Here is a 7424-nt window from a genome sequence, read left to right as displayed (position 1 = left end):
TTTTTCACCAATATTGCAAATTTTTGGCTTATCTTTGCTTTTTAAACACAAAGCAACGCAATGAGTTATCTGCGTATTTTCTTTCTTTTTGTGTGTTTGTCTAAAAACAGTATAATTTGTAATAACGTATTTTCGAAAAATGTATTGTTTCTTATTAAGAGCAAAGCTGCACAATGGATTACTTGTACTGTGTCCACCACAGGGACTGAACTCCAAATTTAAGTGCTATAAGGCTGGTGGTTTATCGCTGAGCCACAAGGTGGCATTATGGAAAGATCAATTAACTTTCAAAATATTATAAATATTTATGAAAATTAAATTCACCTTCCCTTGACATCTCAAGCGGAGTGTGATATCATTTCCTCAGACTCATAACGAAATAATGTATGCACTGGTAGTAACAACAATTTTAGTGATAAGTTTGTTATGCTGTCACACCTTGTCCCTTACACAGAAATGAGTTTTATATCTTAAGTTTCTCCCCCTGTAACAATAGACTGTTCCAGCATGCTGCTGCGTGTATGGTACTAGACGTCTACGCGTTGCTGTAAGCAGTCGTTGAGATCGTTGAGTAAGTCTAGACGTTACAGTGTTGTTAGTGTTCACGTTATTGCGTACATTTGATACTTTGAAAACTTTGATTCAATAAAGAAACTAGAAAAGACACAGATGTACGTAAAGCCTAAAAACTTGATCTCTTAAAAATCATAATAAAAAGGTAATCAGTTCTATACTTAAGTTTGAATCACCAAAACCCTGTGCACATCAATGCAGCTTCTTCGATGTGTAGCCTTTAAGTATAATCGCTGTGTTCTTTATAATTCAAATTACAACTAGTCTGTTTATTCGCATGGCACGTGGGCTTGCCAGAATGAATCATCGCAAGAGTTGAAAGAACAGTTACCCTCTCTCACGTGTAATAATAGTTCAAAGTGTACGACTTGTTTCAGCTGGTGTCAGCGGAACAGCTAACACTTAGTAACACCGACTAGAATTGAGGACATTATGCCTGGTGGCCGTTAAATGGAGAAAGGAATTTATTTACATTTTGAGGCTCAGTGGTAAGTGTTTTTTTTTTGTTGTTGTTAATGTAAAATAAGGCTCTTAATAGCCATATTTGCAAGCGAGCTGTATCGTTTTTGAATACAATGGCATTTAAAAATTGTATTTTCGAATCTTCATTTGAACTTGAACTTTGAATGACTTAAGTTAATGATTCTATGTAATTTTAACACACTGTATTTTACTCCTTACAATAAAAATAAAAAGTTGCCATATTCGTAAACGTAATTTTGTTACGTGCACTGACATGAATAATTTTGTTCAGCTTTTCTGTATTAACAGTTTGTCACTTTTCTATATCAACTTTCTATAAGCTTTAATAATAATATCGTGGCCACTTGCTTTTTTAAACTTAGAATAGTAATATATGTTCGTTATCTTATTACCATGGTAATTCAAAAATAATATAAATTTCAATTATATTCATATTGATCACAGATTCAGTCATGCTTTTGATTACTATTGTATAAAGCTCATTCATTTAAGAAGAAAAAAAACACCCAATACTGGCGGATCGAGGGGAGTTGAGTTTAAAAATATTTTTTGTTTGGGTGGAAGACCCCTCCACCCTTACCCAAAATCCTGGATCCATCCTTGCCCAATTAACTCGACTCTTAGTTTGCCATTTTTAGTTCAACTTGATTGACGGATATCGCAGTTGTTCGGCATTTTAACTTCGAGCATTCATAATACCAATAATAATATACACCTACTGTTACAACTTTATACTGCGTTCTTGATAGATAACTTAAAATCACCATGACTTTTCTTGACATTATTGTTTTATTGATTCTGTTTTATTTAGACCGTGAGAATGAGTAATTTTTTATGTAAAACGTTAATACAATACATTATTTTTTTTAATTAACGTCATTTTTCTTTCCTCGTATTACATTAGTTAATTTTTTATTTTGTTACTAATTGCAGTATTAGTTTCAAATAACGATTTAATTTTGTGGGCAGTATACATAATAACTTTCAATTTGTAATGCTGGTTTGAAGCGAGTTGTTATTCTTACTATGTCACATTCTCAGAAACTGGCCCTTAATTGTATTCATTTATAGGCCCACTTACTACATTGTTTAAGTCAAGGGTTTACAAATCGGTATACTGATAAAACAAATCGGGTCTTAAATTTGGATACATTTATATAAGGAAAGACTAGTTAGAACAGCAACGGTAAACCTAATAGAAAGGCCTATATATATATATATATATATATGTATGTGCATGAATGATAAATACTGCTACCGATTCGGAAAGCTCGTGTATGCCTCGCCACTACCAACACTGTTTCTGGCCTGTTTCAGTTCAATCGTGGCCGGAACAAGTTATTTTTAAGATCATACATTATGATCATCCCAAAACAATTATTCACATGGCGTTCCAACTTTGTTGTTTGGTAACACTGAGTTATATGTTGAAGTCTATGAGCTAATAAAACTTTTTAGGTTCAGAGATAGAGACTGTTTTCTAGTTTTTAAGTTGAATGGCGATGGTTTTCAATGTGTATAAGTCACTTTCATTGTTTGCTTGTAAAGTAATTTTGAATTGCTGAATATCACTACACTCCAACCTGTGTTTGTCAGTGCTCCGATGTTCTTTGTAGTTCTGCTGATGCCTCCTGGCGGTAGAACCAATGTACTCAAGTTTGTAATTTGGGCACGCGTATAGACATGCTACGGAGGACTGCATGAATACAATTTTATCCTTAAGGGGAACATAGCCCTTAGTCTGTTTTGTGTTTCAACAATACAATTAAGTTACACCTGTAGGTAATTTATATGAAGTATTTTCTTTTGTTGTTATACGACTGTATACCCATAAACTGTATGAACAGTGTCACTTTCTTATTTGGCATATCAAAGGTCACAGTAGAACAGTTATTAGTTATTTATAAGGTGGTGATAACCTTTCATACATTTATACCGAAATCCTTTTTGCAAAAGCATTTTTTAATATTATTCAACTCCGTGCGAAAAAGCTCATTATTACTCATGAGCACAATTAATTAAGATTTTAATCGGGATTTCTTTGTAAATCAAAAGTGCAAAGCTATCAAAATGAGTTTTTAATCCTGTAAAGGCGATATAGTGAAAACATCTTTATTCGAGAGACAGATATAAAAAATTAAGTACTATTTTCCTCATATTCAACAGTAAATTTGATGTTATTGTGTTATATTTAAGTACAGTAGTACTTAATAGTAGGGATCGTGATGAAACAAAATGGCTGCCATAAAAAATGTTTGAATATTAACAATGACTATTTCACAGTATTGGATGAGCAAATCTAAATCTTATTGTGCTTATAAAGTCGTGAATCAAATTTTCACTATTTCAACGAATTTTTATCTAAGTAAGTTACTTTTCCAGACAAGCTTACAGAAAAAATAACGAATCTTATCGCTCTAATTCTTTCACAGTACTCTTCCTCTGGGGTCTCAATGATTCCTGTCTTGTACCGAAAAAGATACTAGTATATATAAAACGGACGATGCGCTACTTTGGGCATATAATTAAATTTGAGAGTAGCTTGGTACAGGCGTGCCCCACGCTTAGTATTGCTGGTTCACAAAAATATAACTAATAAACAGGAAACAAACAAACATAATAAAAAAATGTTTTATAAAGACAAGTCGGGATCGATATATCCACAAAATAACAAGTTTTAATGCTACGAAAAGTATTGAAACAAGAAAGTCAAAACTACAAGTTATCCCTATAGCTGGCTATATATATATAGATCGACTCCTACTTGTTTTTAATAAATCTATTTTTTTTATTGTACTTGTTTACATAAATATGTCAAAGTTTTTCTGCTTGTTTATATGTTTGAAACATATTAAGAATGTCATCAACATAACTTCTATAACAAAGGGGTTTGAATTCAGTTGGCCACTTCTTTAACCATTGTTTCTCGTGAAATATATTTTATTAGAATAGGTGCCAAGCTAGACCCTATCGCTACTTGTCAATCTGTTGATGAATTTTTACAAGTGTGGAGAAAATGTGATTGCTTAGTGAAGTTTTGAACACAGTCTTTATTATTGAAAACTATAGATCAGTACATATTTGGTTTTCATCTAGGGGTTCGTTAGTGAACCGGGATTCTTCATCATGTTTCTTTTTTTTAATGTCGTTAACAAAATTATAACTAACTATTACCCTTTAGCCTGTTTGAATGTGTATAACATCAATAAAACGCGTTTGTGGTTTGAACGTGCCGTGTTACACTGTTCATATTCGTATAGGGGCGAGAAGACCTCGTTACTAATTGGAACCAAGTCGAGAAACTTTTTTAGCAACTCGTTTTAGCCCTAAAAAGCTCATCAAAGCACGAATTGTTCAATAATGGATCTTTCTTAGTCTGCATTGATTCAATAAGTGCTATGTACTCCATTGTTGTACAGATCAAATCAACCCCTCCCTTTTTTTGCACCATTCAGTCTGTAATTTTCTTTTTGCTTAATAATTGATTTGAATAATGATAGGTTAAAGTGAGCGATGGGGTTGAAATACGGTAATAAAAGTAACAAATACCCGGTTTCAAGCTGTAGCACTCATTAGTGCTGGTAATTATTGTTTCATAAGCATTAAATGTTCCTTTCTCTACCCTTCTAGTTAAAGTTGTAAATAATCATAACGTAGCACAGTGTTATGCTGCTCATCTCGTACTGTAAGTATGCTTTTATCATTAAGTAAGGCAGTAGTTAATAGTAGGGATCGTGATGAAACAAAATGGCGACCATAAAAACCGCCTGTTTAAAACGACTTTTAAAATGTCTGAATATTAACAACGACTATTTCATTGTATTGGCTGAGTAAAACTAAAGCTTATTGTACTTATAAAGCCACCTAAATCGTTATATACGTGTTAATGGAGTGAATCAAATATTCACTATATCAATGAATTTTCATCTAAGTGAGTGACTTTTTCAGACAAGCGTACAGAAAAATAATGACGAACCTTATCGCTGTAATTCTTTCACAGAACTCTTCCGTCTGGGGTCCCAATGATTCCTTTTTTGTACCGAAAAATATACTAGTATATATAAAGTGGATGATGCGCTACTGTGGGTATATAATTACATTTGAGGGTAGGTTGGTAGGGGGTCCAGATGAGTAATAGAATCAAATCGGGTATACGCGCGCCCTATGCTTGGTATTGCTGGTGGAAAATGTATAGCTGATAAAAAAAGAAACGAGTATTATAAAAAAAAAAAAATCACTATTTATATGTTCGTTTGTTTGTAGTTAAGCACAAAGCTGCACAATTGGGTATCTGTGCTCTGCCCACCACGGGTATCGAGACCCGGTTTATAGCGGGTGGGTGGGTGGGGGGGCTATTTATACTCCGGGTGTTTAAAAGTGAACAGAATGTTTATTTACACAACAATGGTGTTAACGTTGTGTGATGTGAAGACTCTGTGATGTAAAGACTCTTAGTAGTCAACAATTTTATAAATAACACAGAAAATAAGAGAGAGGACGATTTCAATCAGCATTACAATTTTTATATCTACTTTGTCAAATTTGTGTAATTATATTAGTCGGAGCCAAAGTAGGAATATATATTTTTTTTAATTTTAAGTAACTCAGATTTTTGTAGTTTGACTTTCTTGGTTCAATACTTTTGTAACACGAAAACTTTCTATATTACTATAGCTAGCTAGGTTACGTAAATATCGATCCATACTTGTCTCTACAAAATATAGGTTTGGCTCAGGTTCTATCTAATCTGTGTTTAGCTTATATCAACCATCCCCGGCTGGGTGTAATTGTTTCACTTTTCTAAAGGCCCATAAAGATGAGTTTGCTGTGTGTATACTTTCAAATTTTTATTTCTTCTTTGTTCATAAGTCGAATAGTTTTTCTTAATGATAAACTTTGCAAAAATAATGTTTATGTATAATACACACCTTTACATTCGTAATCATTTTTCCTATTAGAATGACAAAATACACTTAGTTTGGATGCTTTGTTAAAGTGATTTTTATTCCAACATAACATGATTGTCCAAAATAAATGTGAAAAGTGAGATTTGTTAATGTTATTTGTGCTTATGTACATCCATATGAAATTTATCTTTTCATAAAAGCATTAACTACAAATTCAGCACTTGTGCTCGTACGTCTGGATAATTTTTGTAATGGTCCTTAGCTTGAACTTTAACTGATGTTGTGCATTTTTTGTTTGTATGTAGAATATTAAAATATCTTGATTATTTCTTTATCATTTATCTTTATCAAAGCGCGTTATTTTCCGGATATAAAGCCAACATGAGCCTTAAGTTTATATGAATAAAAGAGAATTATAGACTATGATGCTGAATATTGCATAAAATTAGAATAACATGGTTTTGCAGTAACTTAATTTAGCATTTCAGTTTTCTGAAGTTTTTTTTTTTCTCCCGTAAAGTCGGCATCTATACAAATTGGATAAAATAATTTGTGTATACGGAAGCTTTGACGTCGCTTGAATTAGTAATAGTTTTGCTAATACTAGGCTTAGAGAATCTTTATAATAAAAACTAAATGGAAAAATCGAAACACAGCACAAAAAGAAAACATTCTCAAAACATCCAAACTATTGTTACGACAGCGGAAGTCACGTGACGCTGGTAACACGTAATGTGTTCTAGAAAGATCGGGGAACATCACGATAATCCAGTATTTGCTAGGCGCCCTCTATTCTTGTATATAAGTGCGCCAGACAATTAGTCGGTATTGAATTGCAGATAGACAGATATAGAAACGAACAATTGAGTCAAGCGCGGTAGTGACGGTAAGTAAATGCGTGAATCATTGTGAATTATAGCGTGTGTTTAAACTGACTGTAGAAATTAAGTGTATTGCAAAGTTGAATTGAGAAAGAATAAACTAGTTTTATTTAAGAAAGGACTTGTATCTCTGAAGTTCCTCGGGAAGAGTTTATACCAGGAAATTAACAAACGACTAGAGACGTAACACTATTAAGCCAATGCTCAAAAGAACAACAACAAAAATTAAATAAAACATATACACGCAAAAGATATTTGATTCATTTTAGAAGATTAGTTTTGCCAGAGGGTGAATTTAATAGCGAGTGTTTAATAAAGTGTAAGATGATGCTAAAATACCAAGTCACCAACTAATTGTGTCATTACAGAAGTAATCCTGTTTGTAGGCACTTCAAAACTTGAATATTAGCAGTCATAGTGGTGTAACTAATCTCAGTTCATGTTTTGCACGTGCTTTTATCGAAAATCTCCTATTTTATAAATACCGTACAGAGTTTTAAGGTTGATGGTATGAATAACACATCTGTTAAACACACACACACACACACACACACATATATATATATATATATATATATAT

The 7424-nt window shown here is 32.7% G+C and overlaps 1 protein-coding gene across 1 annotated transcript in view; it reads left to right on the top strand.

The window, feature by feature from the left end:
- Positions 1–551: 551 nt before the first annotated feature.
- The window catches only part of LOC111087221, an 80682-nt gene continuing 73809 nt past the window's right edge, over positions 552–7424 (top strand). The window contains exon 1 of the mRNA XM_022393147.1: positions 552–1061. The gene's annotated coding sequence lies outside the window, so the exon portion shown is untranslated. The remainder of the gene's footprint in view (positions 1062–7424) is intronic.

The sequence above is a fragment of the Limulus polyphemus genome, unplaced genomic scaffold, assembly GCF_000517525.1.
Source record: "Limulus polyphemus unplaced genomic scaffold, Limulus_polyphemus-2.1.2 Scaffold1894, whole genome shotgun sequence".
NCBI lineage: Eukaryota > Metazoa > Arthropoda > Merostomata > Xiphosura > Limulidae > Limulus > Limulus polyphemus.
The sequence above is the reverse complement of the archived record's forward strand: the minus strand, read 5'-3'. Positions and strand labels throughout refer to the sequence as shown.